The sequence below is a fragment of the Haemorhous mexicanus genome, chromosome 16 (genome assembly GCF_027477595.1).
Source record: "Haemorhous mexicanus isolate bHaeMex1 chromosome 16, bHaeMex1.pri, whole genome shotgun sequence".
NCBI classification, from domain to species: Eukaryota; Metazoa; Chordata; class Aves; order Passeriformes; family Fringillidae; genus Haemorhous; species Haemorhous mexicanus.
Window position 1 is genome coordinate 7,244,097 of NC_082356.1, and position 21,950 is coordinate 7,266,046.

The following is a 21,950-nucleotide window of genomic DNA, read 5'->3' on the forward strand; positions in this document are numbered from 1 at the left end:
TTTATAAACCAGCCTACATTAATTAGATTCAAATAGCTCACCTCGGTTGTTTCATCACAGAGCAAGGTGGAAAGACAAACAACTAGATTTGCTTCAACAAACAGCTGGCAAATGTTGCATCTAAAATTCTTCTCCATCAGTTATGGAAAACAACCCAGTAACATTGCTTTAAATCTCAGAAACCACTCCTGGAGAAGTGCAGATCTGTCAATGTGTGTGCTCAGCAGCACCAGAGCACATGGCTGGCACGGTCAGTAGACCAGCCAGCCTGGGCAGGACTTATCCTTCGAAACCCAGGGAGCAAAGGCCAGAGGGGAGAAGTGCGGGTTGTTGGCGTCCTGTGGAAACCAAACCCCACAGCAGCAGCTGAGGCCGTGAGGACGCTGCGCTGTGGAACAGGACTTGGGGCTGTCCTGGCCTATTTCAGCTCCCTCGCACCCTCCTCCCTCAGATGGGCCGTGTGTGATTTACAGCTCGTTATCAGAGCTCCACTCTGAAGCCTTAGCAAGCACTCCAGATCAGCCCAAAGATAAAAGGGAAAGAACATATACATATTTAAAATAAGAGCGGGGTGGGGGGGTGGGGGTTGGAAGGCAACAGTCTAAAGATGAAACAGCAGCCTTCTGTGGGAAGGCTGGGGAGTGCCGAGGGGGGAAATGGGGCACGGCTCGGGTACCTGTGATCCAGTGGCGCGGGTGGCTCCGGGCAGACCCCGAGGCGAGGCGGGTGCCCGCTGCCGAGCGCTGTCCGGCTGAGGGGTGGGAACTGCGGGCTGAGGGGTGGGAACTGCGGGCTGAGGGGTGGGATCTGCGGGCTGAGGGGTGGGATCTGCGGGCTGAGGGGTGGGATCCCCGGGCTGAGGGGTGGGATCGCCGGGCTGAGGGGTGGGATCTGCGGCCTGAGGGGTGGGATCTGCGGCCTGAGGGGTGGGATCTGCGGGCTGAGGGGTGGGATCTGCGGGCTGAAGGACAGCGGAGGCCCCGCCGGGCTGATCTGGGATCTCGCGGAGCTGAGGGCAGAGCCCGGCCCGGCCCCTCAGGAGACGCCGCCCCAGCGCGTCAGGGCACGGCCGCCCTCGGACTCGGGACAGCCCTGAGCCTTCCCCTCAGCCAGGCGGGAAGCGCTTGGAATTGTAGAACCGTCAGAGGTGAAAGAGATCTTGAAGAGCATCAGTTCAACGTCAGCCCAGCTCTGACACTTCAAACCCTAAACCACTGAACCATTTGCCAGTGTCAGATCCAGAGGCCTCTTTAACACCTCCAGGGATGGCAAGTGCACCACCTCTCTGGCCAACCTATTCCCAGGACTGAACACCTGAGCAGTGGAATTTTTTTTCTAAAGTCTAACCTGAATTTCCTCCCAACGTGAGGCCACTTCCTCTGGCTCTCAGTGCAGGCCCAGCAGAAGAGAGCAGCCCCCCCTCAGTGCACGCTCCTGTCAGGGAGTTGGAGAGAGCGGTGAGGTCCCTCCTGAGCCTCTTCTCCAGACTGAACAAACCCAGCTCCCTCAGCTACTCCTCATGGGACATGTTTTCTAGAGCCTTTGTGAGCCTTGCTGCCCTTCTCTGGACACACTCAGCCCCTCAATGTCCTTTTTCCCGAGGGGCCCAGAGCTGACACAGCCCTCGAGCTGTGGCCTCAGCAGTGCCCAGCACAGAGGGGCAGGCACTGCCCTGGTCCCGCTGCCCACACTGCTGCTGATCCAGGCCAGGTGCCATTGGCCTCTTGCCCCCTTGGGCACACTCTGGCTCACACTGAGGCGGCTGGTGACCTGCAGGATGTGGCACTTGGCCTTGTGGAACCTCAATGGCCTTGTCCTTGGCCCATTGATCCAGTCTGTCCAAGTCTCACTGCAGAGCCTTCCCGTCCTCCAGCAGATCCACACTCCCACCCAACTGGGCATCTGCAAATTTACTGAGGGTGCTCTCAATCTCCATCTCCAGATCATCAATAAAAAAGTTAACCAGGCAATAAAGAAGTTAACCAGGACCAGCCCCAAAACTGAGCCCTGGAGAACACATTTCAATGCAGCTCAGTTTGCATACTCTGCAGTTGGAGGCTGCAATGCCCCCACAACAGAAAGAGCTGCCATCCCTTGGCATTGGCCACACACACAGGTGCAGGAAAAAAGCCTTTTACTCGGTGAATATGGCTGACAGGACTGAGCTTTCGGGCACACACTCCCTTTCCCTAATGACCCTGAACTCAAGAAAAGGTATTTCACCTTCCAGCTCTTTGCACCATTGCATCCTCAGACCATCAGAGCTCCACCAGCCTCTCTCATCCTTTTGCACCTTCTCCCCACTCAAGCTGAGGAGCAGCTTTGATAAGAAAAAATGCAGTTCTGCTGCCAAGGAGGTGAGCCAATTTGCAAATGTAACTTACCCTGCCAAAAACAGCTACTGCCTTTTTCTTTCAGAGGCGAGTCATGAGAAGTAATGAAAATGTGTGGCATTTTAAACCAAAGAGGAAAAGAAACGAAAGCACTCACAGAGGATTTGGCAGAGCCAAGAGATGCCAATGTGGCTTATCCTGTTGGCTGCTCAGTTATTGCAGCCCTTTGCTACTTTACCATTTGTCTTGTTTGGAGATTGTGCTCAGATAATTCAGTGATGGGTACAAGAGAAATTTAAAAAATCATAGCTGATTGCAAAATAATACAGCCTAGGAAAATTTTAATAGATGGTGAAGTATTTACATCAGAGTGATGACAGTTACCACACACAGAACAAAAGAAGCGCTTTTAATAAAACTTTAATTACATCCTTGTTCCTCAAGCCTTACTATCCATTTGTTTGGCTGATGTAGTATTATGTAAAAATCCTGTTCAATATCTTGTATTGTTTATACTTTCCAACACTTCTGATGTGTTTTCTAAAAGCTGTTAGTATTTTTTATTTTGAAAAAAAAAATCTATTATTTTGGTAGCAACATTGCAGTTCTGTGTTTCCTTTTGGTACTCAGCTGAAAAAAATAAAGAAAAAAAAAGAGCAGAAAAAATTGCAGAGGGGGAAAGTAGATCACACGGAGCAAAGTTACAGGAGATGAGTACATTACTACTGCCACTGCTTAAGAGCATCTCTCACAAAAAGCAGACTGGCTACACTGTCCCAACTCCATCATTTCAACTCTCCATGATTTGTTTCTTACTTTGCAAATCTGATCTGAGCCATTTTTGCCTATTATGAATAACAACTAGTAATACACACTTACAGTTCTCTTGTATTACTGCAACAGCACTAGGTTCCCTTAGAATTTTTTGGGGCAATTGCAGTGCAATCCCTGAATTTAAACCAGATCAAGATATTATTTGTAGCTTATTCTTGAAGGTAATTTGTAGCAAAAGTAAAAAAAATTATTGCAGATGGTCAGTGACTGGACTGTTATGTGTATGGGATGCACAGGATGATTTAAGTGCTGCTCCATTCTGTGTGACTGCAGGCTTTGAAAAGAGTAATCCCACTTGGCCTTTGGACTCCATTTGGTCTCAGGAATTATGGATCCAGAGTAACTTGTTAGAAGCTTGTGAAAAAATGTCTCTGAAGTTTACAACAGAGCTGAAGTGTACAGAAGGATGAGAATTCAATGAATAATTCAATGAATACTAAGAATAAGTTTGAAAAGCATATCCAGTTATCCTGCTGGCTATGTCCAGTGGCTGTCCCCTGCTACAGTACAGTGCACAATGTCACCAGGAAAATTGTGAATGTCATCTTTAGACCAATCTATTCACACATTTTATTTTTGATCAGAGTTACTTTCTACAAATTACCAAGCTGTTTTGCCTTTTTGAGGCTCTTGGTTTTTCGTGTGAAGTATTTCCATGTATAATACAGGTGGCTCCTGTGTCTTGGTTTGGAAAGACAGGTGTTTGCTAAGGAAGGCAGGAGCCTTTCTTGAAATGGAAAAATGCAAACCCCTTCCTTCTCAATTGCTAAAAATTTGAAATTAAAGGGGGCTCTCAGGTAACAACATGGGGGCAGGAATAACAGTTCTTTATCAGGGAAGTGTCGGCGATGGAGAGAGACGGGGAGACTGACTCAGGGATCAGAATCTGATTTTATTGTGGGATAAAAGCACTTATATACTATTTTAGGGAGACTAGTAATGTGCACTACAGTGATTAGGTTAAAATCATACACAAATTTATATATGAAACAACATCCCTTGCTTGCAGTTGTGGAAGGGGAGCCGGCTGCTGGCCTTGCTGACAGCTTCTGCCAGCCAGACTGGCACGGGCTGAGGCAGGGGCAGCCAGCCTGACAAAAGCATCCATCCGTGTGGATGGGGGGTGCGTTTACGGGAGGAAAGGTGGGGATTTTCCCCACCAGTGGGCAGGTTTAATTCTTTCATTGAGTGGTCAGACCCTCCTCAGGCCTGTGGAATGGTGACAGGCTTTGTGCTTTTTCTTGTTTCCAGGTCTTGTTTTGAATTGACTTCCATGCAATTGTTCTCTCTTTTTCCCAGGAGGATTACACCTGGTGCCCAGACCGGATGGGGAAGCGCCTGCAGCGTCTGTGGAGCACGTCCAGTGCCAGCACTACCCCAGGGGTCACGGTCTGCAGGGACAGCCCCTTCCAGAAGGACGAGGACCTGGTGCAGGATCGGCTCCTCTCCTGGCAGCAGCTCTCCAGAGGTGGGCACCCAGCTCCATAGCTCAGCTGGCAGAAGGGCTCTGGGCAGGCGGCAGCGGGCACACGGGCATCCCGCTCTTGCAGCTGCTGAGGAGTTGCTGTGCCGTGATTAGGCGGAGGAGGTGGAACATGGCCTGCCATGCTGCCCTTCTCTAAAAACAGAGACTAGGACTGGAGGTTTGGGCTCTGAGCACAGCCAGCAGCCTGGCCCGGGCACAGGCCATGGCAGGACAGGGGGACAGGAGCCTGCTGCGACTGACCGTGGCTCTCTGGTTTCTCTCCGCAGGCTGCCAGCACCTCATGCCATGGGAACGGCACCGCTCAGCCTGCCAGGCTCGGGGGGCTGGAGGGCAGCCCATGTTCATTTGCTGTCAAAAATAAATTATTTTGGTTTTTTTTTTTGTTACCATCGTCATCGGAGCATTTCTTTCATCCTTTTCCAAGCTTTTGGCCTGTTGTCATAAATGGATATGATTTGTGCTAACAAAATCTGGTGGTTTATACCAGCTGGACTCTATTGTGGTCTATACCATGTTTTATTTCCTGCATAGGTAAAATACCATGTATCAAATTTGATCAAAAAGAGAAATGAGGGAGTGTGAAAACATGGATTTGTGGGATGTAGAAGATACCAAAATTCAGTCTTTAATAAAAAGCATGAATTAATATTATCCAAAGAGAAGATGGGGGAAAATGTGATAAATGGATGTGGTTTGTGCTAACAAAATTGTAATTATATCAATATTTTGGGAAGAAAATTGGAAAGGTATATGTGATTCATAGTATGAAGCAGATGGGTTTCTTTGTAGATGATACATGTGGGAAACAGGATACAGGAGATTGGAATTGGCCTTGATGAACAAAAGTTAGGAAGACTCCCAAGTCAGAATTGGCATCAAGACGAAGTTAAGACAACTCCCAGGACAGGATCGGCCATGACATAAATAACATTGGGATAATTCCAGACAGGGAGCATAAAAGAGTGTTCTTTTCTATAAAATAAAAAGGCTTAATTGGAGCATAGTGCTTACTTACATAACACAGGACTTGGGGCACATGCACAGCCTGCCAGGTTATTCAGAGGACGGTGAGGAAGACTGTTGGCCTTCCTCAGAGGAGAGCCCCAGAGAGCCAGAAGCCCCCTTAGCCACAGCAGGACCATGCGCTGTGAGTGTGGTGATGTTGATTTCAAGAATCAGAAACAGAAGGAGATTTACAGGAAAATATTGATGAATATGTATTAGCCCACAGTACATAAGTTGTGTTTGGATCCTTTTGCCTTTTGCACGTGAGGCAGGGTGGGAAGCCCTCCCTGTACCCTGAGCAGTTTTGGTTATGCTTTATCAAAACCACTGCCAAATTTCTTTTTGTAACTACTGGATTCTATTTGATTGTATTGTTTTATCTCAGTTAAAACTGCTGCTAAATTTTAAGTTTGTGGTTTATTGAATTAGACATATGGGACCCCATATATAACATGAAGAATATGACTTAATAGTTTACAAAACCAAAATGAATATCATTCAGCTAAATTAACAAGGAATAGGAAAGCATTTGAGACTTAATCACAAAGGATAAACTAACAGAAATGATGATACTTGATTAAATGAATACGTTTTAACCTAATGAGTTAATAGCTCAGTCTCCTCTGGCTTTTGATCTCCTCCTCAGAAGGGGAGCAGTTCTTTGATCTCCTCTTCACGAGGGGCACAGTCTTTAGGGTTTGGTCTCAGCTGATGATGACTGCCAAAAAGCCCCCTTAAATCCCCCCCAAAACCTCTAAACCCCCCCCACCAAATCTCCCCCCAACCCCCTCAGGATGAATTTTTCATTCATTTCAGGTAATTTTGGATGGATTTGGGGAATTTTGGTACTTTGTGGATGCTGAAGTGGGCATAGGATTCAAATCCACTCTAAATGCCCCCCTAAAATCCCTCCAAATCTACCCCAAACCCCCTCAGGATGGATTTGGAGGTAATTTTGGGTGAATTTCAGGTAATTTTGGGTCAATTCTGGGTGGATTTGGGGTGGTTTTGGTACCTCCTGGACACAAAATTTGGTGTAGGATTCAAACCCAGACAAAATCCCCCTAAATCTCAAAACCCCACAAATTTTCCCCCCAACCGCCTGGTTGTTGGGTCGACTTTTTGTGGATTTTGGGTTAATTTGGAGGAAATTTTGGGTGGTTTTAGTGCCTTGTGGATGCCCAAGCAGGTGAAGGATTCAAACCCAGCCAAAATCTTCCCAAATCCCCTCAAAACTCCCCTCAAATTTCCCCCAGAGCCCCTCAGGATGGGTTCTGAGGTAATTTTGGGTGGATTTGGGGTAATTTTGGTTCCTTTTGTGAAGTGGCGAGGGCCCCGGGTGCAGGGCTTGGAGCGGGGCTGAGCAGCGGGGCAGGAAGGGGGGGAAGGAGGGAGGTGTGAACCCCCCCTGAGGATCCCCTGATGGGGACACCCCTAAAAAGTTCTGTGCCAGGATTGAGAAACAAACGGGACCTTTGGTTTTTTCAGTCTTCAGGCTGTTGTTCATTTTTCTCTTAGCAAAAGTTCAGCATGCCGTCTGCACACCAGACTTAGCATACAAAGAGAAGGCACCAAAAGTCATAGGACCCACAGGTTCAAGGTCTTTTAAAATCATTTTGCCTAATTAACTCTTAGAACGCATTTTATTTCTACCTTTCTACCAGTAACTAATTCTTTGTCTGCCACTCAGCATCTGCATTGCAGCTTTTTCCAACCAATCACCCTGTGCTCCCAACACAACAGAAAATGGAGGAGATGAAGAACGAGAAGGAGATCAGGCAACGCCCAAAATCCTCTGTCTTGTCTTCTATCCACCCTCATACTAAACACCCAAAGCTCTCAGTTTTTCACCCTGTGATAAACTACACTAATCTCTATTTCACACACTCGTAGATTCCAATTCATCCCAAAGTCTTGGAAGCTTTCTCCATGGACAAAAGTTAAAAGCAGTGATCTCTTGGGGATCAGGACTTCTCAGGACAGGCAGGGAGACATTCCCTGTGCCCTGGGTTCCAACAGCAGGGGGGAAGGGGAGGTTGGGGACAGGAAAAGAAGGACTTGGGCAAGAAAAAAGGGGAACCTTAAACAGCGTGGTAAGCGCCATTTCTAGAGGGAGGGCCCGGGACGGCGCGGCCGTCACCTTCCCGGGTAGGTGTGGATACACAATCCAGGTAAGATTTCCCATGGATCCGTCTGGGAAACATTAGGGAGCTGGAGATGAACAATCCTGAACAACCTCGCAGGTGGTGTTTGTGACAATTGTTTTCCTCATGGATTGTTTACCCCAAGGGGTTTTCTTAATTAGCCAATCATGTGAAATGTAAAATAACCAATCAGGTCCACCGAAATCAGGACTGAGTATAAAAAAATGCGTCTCCTAATAAAGATGATTTTTGGCTTTCTGAAGATGCATGGAGTGTGTCACTCATTTATCCGTGTCATTTCTGACTCAGCAGTGACAGGCAGGAAAGGGGAACATGGAAAGATGGGGGGGAGGAGGACACAGAATGGAGAGAGGACAGCAGCGCTCCTGTGTCACCTCTGGATGGATTCTGTCCCTTGTTCTGCCCTCAGGAAAAGAGAGACAGGGTGGCACAGAGTGTTGGGAAGGATGAAAGTTCGACAAGAAACTTTAACAGATATGTGTGCATGACAGAAAGATTTTTGAATGCAGAATCTGAAGAAGGAATAGAAATGAAAGCAAGTTTTGATATAGAAGAAAAGAAGTGCTGGGCCAGTCTTACTGGGTCACTAAGGCAAAGGGTGTGCTACTTACAAGGGGTTTTTATGGCTTAGAGCAAAGGATAAACCCACCTCAAACAAGAAGATGTTTTTACCAAGCAAAAAGATTCCATAGGCAAACAAGACTGTCAATATTGCAAATAGAAAAAAGGTCTCAGAATTTTCCATTGCAAGAAAACTGAAAAACAACTTCTAGCTTAAACTGTAAGGTACTAACTTTTAGTGACTGGAGAATAGTGACATGAATATGGTAATTACAGGAGTTATGATAGGCTATAGATAAAAGTAAAGGTAATGATTGGTTCTACTGTATTAAGATGCTCAGCAAAGCAGAGTATATAATGCACTATAACCAAAGCTAAAGGGTCCCCAGGCTTGTCTGCAGCTGGAGCTGACAGCTGGAGGCAGAGGCTCTGTCACCAGACCCTGGACTGCTGTAACATCTTGGATACAATAAACTGCATTTTGGAGAGCTGCCTGGAGCCCCTCATCTCTCATTCAGGCTCTTACAGGAAAGGGACATGGGGTGATGGAGAGATGGCAGCAATCCCGTGCCATGCTGGCAGTTTTCACTCCTTGCTGCACACTTGGGAACAAAAGGGTAAGGAAAGATATGGGCAATGTTATGGATACATCTTCTAATAGTGGCTTTTAGCAAATATTAAAATGGATTTTATATCTGTAATGTTAAAGCAACTTTGTTGTAAAGATACAGCTTTTATTTCTGTTGTTAATTAAGCTTCATGAAATAGCTGCTTGTGTTAAAATTCCTGCTGGGATGGGATAACATCCAATGCACACAGGATGAGGACACCTGCACAGATCTGCCAACTATCAGCACTCCCTGTCTGAAGGCAGAGTGACCAAGGCCCAAAAACTGGAGGTGATAAAGAGAAGGAGCCAAAACCACAGCCAAGAAACACACATGCTCTGAAAAGGCAGACCCAAGGAGGGGCCAGGTAGAAGAGTTCCTGGAATATGTGAAGTAGTTTATGGATATGCATGAGGGTCTATGAATATGCAACAGGCTGGTGTAAGGGAAAAGGCATTTCAGGGGGATCCCCGAAGGGAACAGGGTGCTCCTGGCTGAGTGCCAAGATGCACCCAGCCATAATAACCTTTGCTCCATGGTCCTGGTCTCCCACTGTCCTTTATTAAACTTTTTACATTTTCACAGGAGAGTGAACATGGTTTTCACATTTAGGAATGGTTTCAGTTTTTTCATTTTTTTAAAGGAGGGAGTTTTGAAGAGCTACAAGTGGCTAATCTGCCTGCAACAAGGACCATTCCACGGGCTCTTGTCACCTTTCCTGACACGTCTGCTGCAGCTCATGGAGGGTGAAGCCCTGGAGGCTCCTTAGGGGTGGTTATGGACAATTGCAGGCAGCGCCTCGATGCCCTGGATCAGCGGTGCCCCCTCCTGGGAACCCCCACGTTTTCCAGTTTCTGTGAAGCTGCCTGTGAAAAACACGTTCACTCTCCTGTAAATTAATGGCCCATTAACAGCAGATCTCTCCTGGAGGGAGGATTGCTTGTGGAAGAGCTAAATTGCCCAATGCACAGAAGATAACTGCCCCACCTCTGACAGATGGCAAACACAACACACACTTATCTTGCAATCCAGGACATGTCCTCACTGGCTGCCCCCATTCTCCAGAGTTCATGGTGTCCAGGGCGGCTGCAGCTGCCGGTGCCGGGAACAAACGAGACGGGTCCTGGTTTCAGAGAGCTCCAGAATTCATTTCTGACCCCAAAAAACAGGGCAAAGGCAGGGCCATGGGGTTTTTATAGGGTACGCCAGGGGTGGAGTTTGGGTTTGGGCCAGGGGAGGAGTTGTTAGCAACACAAGAAGGATGAGATCAAATTCCTGCCTTTTAGCAACAGGGACACTCCACACAGAATGTGTCCCCAAATCCTAAATTCCTCCTCAAACACCTGAGAAATGGTGGGACTTTAGATATCTTTGATCAATTTCATTTATTTAACCATGTTTATGGTGGTTTTAAGGGATGAAGATGAATCAGAAGAAAATTAAGGCCAAAGAAACAGGAGAAGCAGCCAGGTGTGTTCCCAACATGGATCACAGGGAATGTGGGTGACCAGGGCTATGCCCAAAGGGGCTCCTCCAGTGGGGGATGGAGCTGGAGCAGCACACGAAGCTCTTCCCGCACTCGGGGCACTCGCAGGGCTTCCCTTACCGGTGCCTCTGTTGGTGTTGGGTCAAGTTAGAGCTCCAGCTGAAGCTCTTCCCACACTGGGGACACTCGTAGGGCCTCTCCCGGGTGTGGATGCACCGGTGGGTAATGAGGGTGGAGTTGTGCTTGAATCCTTTCCCACAGTAAGGGCACTGGAAGGGCCTCTCCTCTCTGTGAATCTGATAGTGCTGGAGAAGAAGGGAGTTGCTCTGAAATCTCTTCCCACACTTAGAACACTCGTAGGGCCTCTCCCCAGTGTGGATCTTTTGGTGGAGGATCAGGTTGGAATGCTGGCTGAAGCTCTTCCCACACTCCCGACACTCGTAGGGCCTCTCCCCAGTGTGGGTTCTCTGGTGACTGATCAGGTTGGAGCTGTGCCTGAAGCTCTTCCCACATTCCTCACACTTGTGGGGCCTCTCCCCAGTGTGGATGCGTCGGTGCCTGACAAGATGGGCATTCTGCCTGAAGCCCTGCCCGCAGTCGGGGCAGCGGAAGGGCCTCTCTTCTGTGTGAGTGCGCTGGTGCTTGAGGAGATTGGAGCTGGTCTGAAACCTCTTCCTGCACTGATCACACTCGTAGGGCCGTTCCCCAGTGTGGGTCCTCTGGTGCCTGATCAGCTCAGAGTTCGACCTGAAGATCTTCCCACACTCCTCACACGTGTGGGGCTTCTCCCCATCATGGAGCTGCTCATGGAGCACCAGCTCTGAGCTCTGGCTCCATCTCCGGCCGCCTTCCCGGCCCAGGCTGGCTCTTTCCCCCTCAGATCCCCGCCATCTGCGTTTGCAGCCCCTCCTCGTGCAGGATCTCCGGGGCTTTTCCTCCCCGTTGGATTCCTGTGCTGTGGAGCTGCTCAAAACGGCCTCTTCCACCAGGTTCTGCCCCGGGGATTTGTCCTCCCTGCTCTCCATGCTCAGCTCCTGCTCTGGAGGAGGAGGGACAAAAACAGGATGGGATTTGCCTCCGTGCCACAGGCAGGGGGAAGGAGATCCCCCCAGGGCTGTCCTGCAGCCGGGGGCCGCGCTGGGCTGGGAAATGGAGCAGGAGAGAGGGGGAAAGGGGCACTGACTTCCTCCTCACCTGCCTCAGTGTCCTGGGGCACCTTCCTCTTCCTCACTGCCTCCCAGGGGCTGCAATGGGAAATCCTGGTTTGGGTAAAACAATGGATGACCACGTGGATTTTGAAGGTCCCTTTGCCCAAGTCCATCTCTACAAGTCACAGGCCACCTGGGCTCCAGAAAAACCTCCCAAACACCAAAATTCAGCCCTGAAAAAGTCTCCAAAGAGTTCCCTGTCCCTGGTCCCTCTGGTGTTCGGGGTTCCCCCCTGTCCCAGCTGCTGGGGGTCACACTTGGATTGGGGGTCCCCCTTCTCCTCGGTGCCTGCCCTCCCCAGGCTGCTGGCAGTTCCAGCAATCCCAAAAGCTCCCCCCTCTTCGCTCTCACTATTTTGGGATGCCGGGGCTGTTTGGGCTCCCGGGTCCTTTCTCCCCTCACTCTCTGCTCTGGGCTGCAGGGGCTCCAAGGAGTCCCCCCTGCCCCTCTCCAGCTCTTGAGGGTCCCGCCAATGGCGGCGCTCCCCCCTCTCTGGGCTCCCCACTTTGGGCTCCTGGGGGACACAGGGCTCTGCTCCTCCAGGCTGCCTCTGCCGGCAGCCACCAACGGCACCCCCCGATGTCCCCCCAAGGGGCCTTTTCTACTAAGCCTTGGACTTCTTCATTCTCCAAACATCTCCCCAAAAAACCCAACCCAGGGATCCCCCCGGGATATCTGGACCGAGCTCCCCCTCCCCGCTCACCTGCGCGATGGGGGGGCGGTTGATGATCCCACAGGTGGGGGCTGCAAATCCAGGCAGGGCTCGAGCACATGGTTCCGTCTGCCCAGCCTTGATCCGCCTTTGCCCCTCCTTTTCCTGCCGCTTCTCCCCTTCCATCCCCGCTCCTTGTCCTCCTCCGCAGTCTTATCTCCACCTCCTTCTCCTCTTCCATCCCTCCCCTTCCATCCCTACTCCTCGCCCTCCCTAACCCCACCTCCTTTCCCTCCTTCGTTCACTGCTCTCTCTCTGCCTTCATCCCTCCTTTTCCATCTCCCCCACCTCCTCCCCCTCCCTAACCCCACCTCCTTCTCCCCCTTCATCCCTCCCCTTCCCTCCCTCCTCCTCCTCCCCCAGCAACAGCGACACCCTCGGTGCCCCGTTCCCGCAGCAGGAGCGGGGATGGAGCCGGGACAGGTCGGGATGGGCAGCGCGGGGCTCTCGGCTGCTCCCAGCCGCTGCGGGCGGGGGGAACCCGGCCCGGGCCAAAGGAGAGGCAAACTGGGAAAACTGGGGGCTGCACATCCAAACTGGGCCTTGCTGGGGACCCTGCCAGGGCACTGCCAGCCCTTGGGGCTCCTCTCGGCACCTCCGGGAGGGGGGAACGCACACAGGGCTGGGGGATCCCAGCAGTGGCAGCGCTGCCAGGGACTGGGCTGGACTGGGATGGTACTGGGAGTGACTGGGGCTGTACTGGGTTTGTATGGACATCATACTGGAATCATACTGGGAGTGACTGGGGCTGTACTGGGTTTGTATGGACATCATACTGGGATTGTACTGGGAGTGACTGGGGCTGTACTGGGTTTGTACTGACATCATACTGGGATCATAGTAGGATCATACTGAGACTGTACTGGGTTTGTGCTGACATTATGCTGGGATCATGCTGGGAGTGACTGGGGCTGTACTGGGTTTGTGCTGACATTATACTGGGATCATACTGGGAGTGACTGGGACTGTGCTGGGTTTGTACTGATATAATACTGGGATCGTACTGCCAGGGCAGACTGTGATCACACTGATGGAGACTAGATCACACTGGGAGTGAGCAGGAGCCTGTGGGGAGCAAATGAGACCATGTTGGGGCAAATGGGATGTACTGGGAATAACTGGGATGGTGCTGAGGGTGACTGGGAGCAGCTGTGAGGAACTGGGATCATGCTAGGAGCAACTGGGAATGACTGGGAGTGACTGGCTGCATGCTGTGGACATTTGGAAACTGCTGGGCTTATCCTGGGATGAACAGGGATCATGCTGGAGGTGACTGGGATCACACTGGCAGTGAGTGCCACTAAACTGAGGGTGACTGGGAGTGCTTGGGAGCAAATGGGATCATACTGGGAGTGACTGGGAACATGCTGGAGGGAACGAGGGAACTGGGGAACACTGGGAGATACTGGGAGTGACTGGAACAAAAGTGAGGGTGAAAGAGAGCAGCTGGAACCATGTGGAGCACAGCTGGTTCATACCAGTGGGCTGGGGGAGTTTGTTGGGAGTTTAGGGCAATTATTGGGTTTTTGGAGAGAATCACTGAGTTTGGGGGGTGTTGGGGATTTTGGGAGGTTTGTGGATTTTGGTGGGTTTGGACTTTGGGGGATTCTATTGGCCTTGTGGGAGGGGGGTGTTTCGAGATTTATTGAAATCTTCTAAGGTTTTTTGTACTTTTGGGGCTTTTACTAGGATTTTGTGAGGGTTTTGTGAGATTCTCTGGAATTTTGAGGGGGTTTATTTGGATTATTGGGGGATTTGGGGGGGGTTTATTGGAATTGTGGAGGCATTTAGTGGGATCCTTTGGAGATTCAGGTTTTTTAAGGAATTTTGTGGAGTTTTTTGTTCGGATTTGGGGAGGTTTTTGTGGGGTTTTTTGGGTGTTGCCAAGATTTCTTTGGGTCTCGGGGTGGATTTTGTGGGACTTTTTTATGGTTTTGCAGACATTTTTGCAGGGATTTGTGGGGTTTAATGAGGATTTTGGATTTCAATGGATTTTGTGGGTGTTTATCAGGATTCTAGGGTGTTCTAACAGAACTTTGTGAGAGTTAATTGGGATGTCGTGGGTTTTATAGGGACTTTTGGGGATTTTAAGGAGATTTTGGTGCCTCTCAGCCCTTCCCCACAGCTGGGGATAACTGCAAAGCCCCCCCAAAATTCCACTAAAAACCTCCAAAATCCCCCAAAAATCCCCAAAAAAACCTCTGAACACCCGCAAATCCCACAAAATACCAGCGGAACCCACCGAAATTTAAAAACACTCTCGAAAATTTCAATAAATCCCCCCCAAGAAACCCTCCACAACTCCAATAAAATCCCCCAAAATCCAAAATCCCACAAATCCATAAAACCCCCCCAAATCATGTAACATCCCCCCAAAACCTAATAATTCTCCCCAAAAACCTCCACCAAATCCCCAAAACCCTCCCAAAATCCCCTAAAAAAGCCCCCAAAATCCCCCCAGACTCACTGGGGCCGTCCTGGATCAGGGGGCACCGGCCGGTGGAACAGGAGCCACTTCAGGGGGCCCTCGGAGCTTTTTGGGGAGGGGGCACCATGGGAGACCCCCCCAAAAACCTGAAGGGGGAACCCCTGCTGTGCCCCCTCCCTGAAACCCCCAGACCCCGGTTCAGGGTGGGCCTGGGACCCCCCGGGACCCCAAATCTCCTCCAGGTCCCCCACAGTCCCCCAAGGTTGGCCCAGGACCACTCCAGACCCAAAACCACTCTTCAAGACCCCCAAAACCTCCCCAGGACCCTCAGACTCCCCCCAGTTTTCCCCAAAATTCACCCCAGACCCACCTGAGACCCCCCCCAAATCCATCAGACTGCCCCAAATCCCCCTCAGACCCCTTAATCTCCCCAGACTCCCCCAAATTCCCCCAGACCCACCTCAGAACCTCCCAGATCCCCTCACAACACCCCAGTTCCTCTCAAAATCCCCTCAGACCCTCCTAATTCCCCTCAGATCTCCCTAAACCCACCTGAGAAAGCTCCAGACCCTCTCAAGCTTCCCCCAAAGCTCCCTAAAGCCCCCTCACACGCCTTCGTTCCCCCCAAACCCACCGCACACCCCCCTATTTCCAGTCAATGCCCCCAAAAATCCCCCCTTTCCCCTCAGACCCGCCCCAAACCCCCCCCAGTTTCCCCCCCCCCGGCCCCTCCTCAGCTTCTCCTCTGCCGCTTTCGCCTCACAATCACCCGCCTCCGCCGCGTGGGCAGGCTCCCAGCCAATAGCGACGCACCTCAACCCGATTCAACCAATGACCACGCTGCATGTCCCCAAAAAACCAATCACGGCGTGGTTCCTCTCAGTAACGCCCGCCTTCCCTGCGCGGCTCCGGCCAATCAGAGGCGAGCCCTGAGCGGCGCCCCGTTCCCCGCCGCCACCGGGACCCGCCGGGCTGGGGACAGGTGCGGGAGGGTCCTGGGGGGTCTGGGGGGGCTTTGGGGAGGGGTCCGGGGCTTTGGGTGGGTCTGGGGAGGGTCCTGGGGCATTGTGGGGGGACCTGGGGGTGCGGATGGGTCCTAAGAGGGGTCTCGAGGGGGGACATGGGCGGGTCTGGGGGGGTTTTGGGGAGGGGTCGTAGGAAGGTCTTGGGAGGGTCTGGGGGTGTTGGGATGGTCCTGGGGGAGTTTGGGGAGGGCTCTGGGGGGGTCCTGAGGGTGTCCTGGGAGGGTTTTGGAGGTTTTGGGGAGGGGCTTTGGGGGGTCTGGAAGGGTTTGGGGAGAGGTCCTGCGGGGGTCTGGGGAAGGGCTGGGGGAGCCTGAGTTGGGTTTGGGGAGGGGTCTGGAGGGTCCTGGCAGGGTCCTGGGTGGGGTCTTGGGAAGGGTCTGGGGGGGTCTCAGGGGACATCCTGGGCTGGGCCCGATTGGGGTCTGGGGGCTCTCAGGGGGTCCTGGGCCAACCCTGGGGGGCTCTGGGGGGTTTGGGGTTCCTGGAGGGGTCCTGGGGGAGATTTGGGGGTCCCAGGGGGTCCCAGGCCCACCCTGAACCGGGGTCGGGGGGTTTCAGGGGGAGGGGGCACAGCAGGGTGTCCCCTCCTTACCGGTTTGGGGGGGGGGGGGGGGGGGGGGGGGGGGGGTCTCCCATGGTGCCCCCTCCCCAAAAAGCTCCGAGGGCCCCCTGAAGTGGCTCCTGTTCCACCGGCCGGTGCCCCCTGATCCAGGACGGCCCCAGTGAGTCTGGGGGGATTTTGGGGGGCTTTTTTGGGAGGGTTTTGGGGATTAGGGGGTGGCTTTTTTGGGCTTTGGGGAATTTTATAGGGAGTTTAGCGGGAATTATTGGGGTTTTTGGAGACAATTACTGAGTTTTGGGGGTGGTGTGGATTTGGGGGGTTTTGGAATTTGGGGGATTTTATTTTGGAGACAATTACTGAGTTTTGGGGGTGGTGTGGATTTGGGGGTTTTTGTGGGGGGTTGGTTGTTTTAGGGCATTTATTGAAGTTTTTGGGAGTATTTTTTAATTTGAGTGGGTTTCACTGGTATTTTGTGGGATTCTCTGGGGTTTTGGAAGATCTTATTGTAATTTTGGGGGGGATTTTGGGGGACCTTGGGTGGTCTGAGGGGGCTTTGGGGTTGTCCCCAGTTGTGGGGAAGGGCTGAGAGGCACTATAATCTCCTTCAAAGCCCAGAAAATCCCAAAAAAACCCACAAAATCCCAATTAAATCTCACAGAATCACATTAGAACACCCTAGAATCCCAATCGAAGCCCACAAAATCTATTGAAATCCCAACAACCCCCCCAAAAATCCCCATTAAACCCCACCAATCCTCCCAAAAATATGCCCAAAACAACAAAAAGTCCTACAAAATGCCCCCAAGACCCAAAGAAATCTTGGCAGCATCCAAAAAAACCCCACAAACCCCCCGCAAATCCCACCAAAGAACAAAAAAAAAAATTCCTCAAAATTCCTGGACCTGCAAAGAATCCTAATAATGCTCCCAAAAATCCAATAAAATTCCCCAAATACCCCAATAAAACCCCCAAAATTCTGGAGACTGTCACTGTCCTGGTTCAGGGCAAGTTTGGGAGAGAACCCCCCAAAGGGCTCCTCTAGGAAAGCAGATTCAGTCGCCCCTCCCCCAACCGGTCCGGGAGAAAATACCTCCTTGGAGAAAAGTGGAAAAACCTGTTCATTAAACAATAAAACTTAAACAATATTAAACAATGAAACTCTTTGCTGCTCCAAAAGAGATGACAAACTCACCAAGTCCCCCCTGGGTTGCAGTTCAGCTCACTCAGTCTCTGCTCAGCCCCTCCGGTGCTGGAAATGCCGCGGCCCAGGCCCGGCCCGGTGGCCACAGGTGGAGCTGCCGGTGCTCTGCTGGTGTTCAGTCCAGAGCAGGTGTGAACAGGGCCAAAGAAAAGGGAAAAACCACAGTCTAGAGAACTTCTTTGCCTCACCTAGCTAAACTAACTAAAAGCAAAGGAGAGCTCTGTCCCGCTGTCTGTCTGCCGACAACACAGTCCAGGAGCAGGAATGTGGAGGAGTGAGTTGTGTCTGAAAACAAACTGCTGCTGCTTCTCTCTCTCCTTCACTCTCTGGAACAAGTCTTAAAGGTGCAAAACTTATTATTCAGCACAAACAGAACAAGACAACTGGGGATAAAAGCATCATATAGTCAACCTATAACACTGCTACACTCAGGGAGAACAGAGCAAGTTCTGTGAGGCCAAGTGGTGAGTGGAGAGTGAGGGGAGATGGTCTGTCATTCTGACCTGTTCAGAGTTTCTCTGGGATTTAACCTTTCTCAGGTGGAGGGTCATCACCTTCCAACCTTTCCCTTAAAAAGTGACCAGGTGCTGCTGAGAGCAGATGGATCCACCACAGCCCAGCTCCACATTTGTAGACAAGGACTCACGTTGCTCATTCCACCAACCCAGCAGCATTTTCAGTGTCACAACACCTCTGCCTTTCCCTGTCAATCTTATAACTCTGAGATGCCCTAGGACAGATTTGTACCCTGGACTGAAGTTCCCAGCTTGGGCTGAAATCTCAGGGAGACTTCCAGATGTTCCTATGATGGCATTGGATGAAGGGAGATGCAGCTCCTTCCCTGGCTGCACTGACAGCATTGCCCAGAGCCAGGCACTGGGGACAGCGTCACCCTGAGCCAGCTGTGCCCCCTGCCAGAGCCCCCAGGGCCGGGCAGCTGCTCCCAGCCCTGTGCCCTGCAGAGGGAACTGGGCCCGGGGCTGCAGAGCTGCCCCATGGCTCTGCTGCAGCTCTGCCTGCACAGGAGGGGCTGCACGCCTTGGAGCCCCGGCCCTGAGGGCAGAGGCTTGGCTGGGGGCACAGGAGGGAGGGGGCTTGTTCAGAGGGAGGGGCTGCACTGGAGGGGATCCTGTGGACATCTCTGATCTCTCCCTGCGACAGCATTTCTGAGTTTGGTTTTCCCTCATTGCCTGATCTTCTGTCTTCCTGGAGATTTTCCTCCTGCAGGTGTTTCCCTGTGCCTGATCTCTTGTGCCAGCACTCACAGACCCCAAATCTCTGGGCACTCTCCTTGGCTTGACAGAACCCTCCCTGTTTGCAGGGCACTGGCTGGGGCAGGTTCTGTTTGCAGCTTGGAAAAAGGACAGCTCAGACTGAGTCTGATGGCTCCAGCAAATGTGAATCTTGGGCTGTCCATGGGCAGAGTGGCTGCTTTGGCGGGGCTTGACAGCTGGCCTGCAAGCAAAGCTGAGTTAATAGAAGAAATAACAATTGATGATTTTCGGTGTATCCATAGCAAGGAAGAAGACAAGGCCGTCAGCATGGAAACCGATTAGAAAAAATACATGAGAATTTTTGTAAGCTAGACTACGTGCCTAAGTGGATGTGTATACGTGCCTTATTACAATTTCTGTAAAACTTTTTCCAATTATATTGATGCTGATTGCTTTGCACCAATGAATATAATAAGTTATTGTAATGTAGTTAATGACTTAAGATCACGCTTTGCTAAGGGTGTATAAATGGGAGAAGACGCAGAATAAAAACTTTTTTTCTTCCTGGACTTTGGTCACGTGTGTATGTCACGTCCAGCCTAAAGGTGACATTTGGTGCTACCCTGACCTGATGGAACTGCCGGGCGAGGGGCAGTGAGCACAGAGCCCAGCGAAGCTGAGAGCAGCGGGGTGCAGCTGCCAGTCCAGACCTGATTCTGACACTTGGAAAAAAGGTGAGCCGCTGGGAACAATGGGAAATAATTTAACAAGTGAAGAACAGATTGTTTTATCTACATGGAAAACGTCCTTAAAAACAAAAGGAGTTAAAACAACGGACTATGCTCTGCATAGTATTTTAATATGGGCAAAGTCTCAAAATTTTAAGACTGATGTAACTACTGCTTTTAGTGTTAGAGCTTGGAAAGAAGTTGGAGAAAAACTCTGGAAGTAATTCAGAATGGGGATAAAGCAGCTGCAGATTTATCTCCTACTTGGAGGTTGCTTTATAACACCTTAAAGGAGTGGAAAGCAGAGCAGGACAAGAAAGACCTGGAGGAGGAACTCGTAGCTGCTGGGGAGCAGCAAAGGGAAGAAGCTCAGCCTGAGTGTTCTGCTGGGATTTTTTCTGCAGAGACTGTTGCTGGGTCTGTTGCTACGGGAAAAGTTGATAAGGCTTCTTCGTGTTTGTCTGCAAAAGGCTTCAAATCCACGTACCCCTCCCCCATAGAGCCACTAGCTGAACTTAATGTTAAATCTAACTCTGAGTCCTCGGCAGGGCGGCCGGCTAAGATGACCTTAAAAAAGAAACAAATTGAGCCATCTGCTCCTTTGCTTGATTCTGACTCTGAACTGCATGAACACATGGAAATATTAACTCTTTCTCCTCCTTTGTTTTCTGATTCTGATAGTGATAATGAGGAAATTACAGGGGTTAAAAGGTCTGACTTAATGCATACTTCTGTTTGCTGTAAAACTGGTAATAGAAATAAGCTTTGTAGAACTGGTAGTAGAAATAACCTTGGTAAAACTGGTAGTAGAAATAAGCTTGGTGTTTCAAAAGCTCAGCCTTCTGATAATGTCACTGTAACTGTTCGTGATTCTTTTCGGCACTGGGACTATGTTAAAAGGAAAGCAGTTGAGATAGGAGGCTGGGATTTAATGGAGAAAATAGGCACACCAAAGGGCTTGGATGCTCTTGATATGGATGCTAATAGTGTTGCTACTAGTGTTAGTAATGGTAAAATGGCTTTTCCTGTGTTTAAAGCAGTTTCTAATTCAGGACGAAGTGATAGTCATGAGGTTTTTCCATGGAAGGTTGTGCAGGATCTTCAGTCTAAAGTAGCTAAATTTGGTATTAATTCTGTTGAAGTAATGCAATTAATTCGTATTGTTAATACAGATTTGCTGTCTCCTTATGATATTGTGCATTTGGCAGCAGTTTTGTTTCAACCAGTGCAGTCTAAGGTATTTCAAGAAAATTGGAGACAATTAGCCGAGCGAACAGCTTTAGATAAAATGAAACTACCTCAGCAGGACCCTCGTCCTGCTGTAGGAGTTGATGTTTTGCTTGGTCAAGGGCCTTTTTCTAATCCAGATTTACAGGCATGGTGGGATCCCCTGGTTTTAACACAGGCTCAACAATTAGGTATGAACGCTATAAAACAATGGAAATGGCAGATCCAAAACAAAAATATGTTACTATAAAACAAGGTCTTAAATAACCTTTTCTGCAATTTGTAGAAAAAAATTGCTGCAGCAATTGAAATACAGATAGAGGATGAAAAATTAAGGGAGATTCTATGTAGGCAATTAGCCACTGGTGCAATGTGGGAACTGTTCCTCCTCACCTCCTCCCTCATCTCCTCTCTGAGTTCTTGGACTACAGCAGAGACATGAGCCTGCATTGGGCCAGTGATCATACTTTCATAATTTCTGAGCTTGTTGGCAACAGAGCCCACTGTCTCTCGGTTTGGATCGGCATTAATTGGTGCAATGAAGGTGGTGTATTGAGATGGCCCCAGATTTGCCAGACTCCAACACATTTGCCCTGTGCACCTGACCTTGTCGGGGTCATTATCATGCTGTCCATCCCTCCCAAAGAGTACCTCCAATACTGACACTTCTCTCAGCTGCTGGATCCCTTCCTCCCCCCTCAGAGGGTCTTCCAGCACATTCTATGGTGGTGCTCCTGCATTCCCTCCCTGCGGACAAACCTCTCTCTGGAACTCACTAAAAGCTGCTCCCAGAGGGAAAGGGAGCCTGGCTCCCTTACAAAAATCTGATTGATACCTGAGTCCTGGGTCAAGGGTCCCACATTCCTTGCCTCACCACCATCCAGTTGCACACCTGTACCCATAAGGTCCCAGACCCAGAGTAACCAGATTGTACAAGCCTCACATCCCCGTTCTACAATGTCTTTGTGCAGATTACAGAGACTTTTGTACATCAGGGACTCAGTGATGATCTCAGCTGTTGTCTCTCCTGCGGGTTGTGAGGGCCCTCCTTTCTTATCCTCATCTGGGTGCTCTGGCTTCATCTTAGATCTCCTTGTTTCCACCGGGGCAACTGCTGCTGGCTGTGATTGCCTTTGCAGTTCAGCTGGAACCTGGACTGTTGTAACA

General features: G+C 50.4%; 2 pseudogenes; one reads left to right on the forward strand and one right to left on the reverse strand.

Moving 5' to 3' along the window:
* The window catches only part of LOC132334622 (zinc finger protein 850-like), an 860,268-nt pseudogene that overhangs the window by 797,060 nt on the left and 41,258 nt on the right, over window positions 1-21,950 (forward strand).
* LOC132334744 (zinc finger protein 239-like) lies at window positions 10,359-11,734 on the reverse strand (annotated as a pseudogene).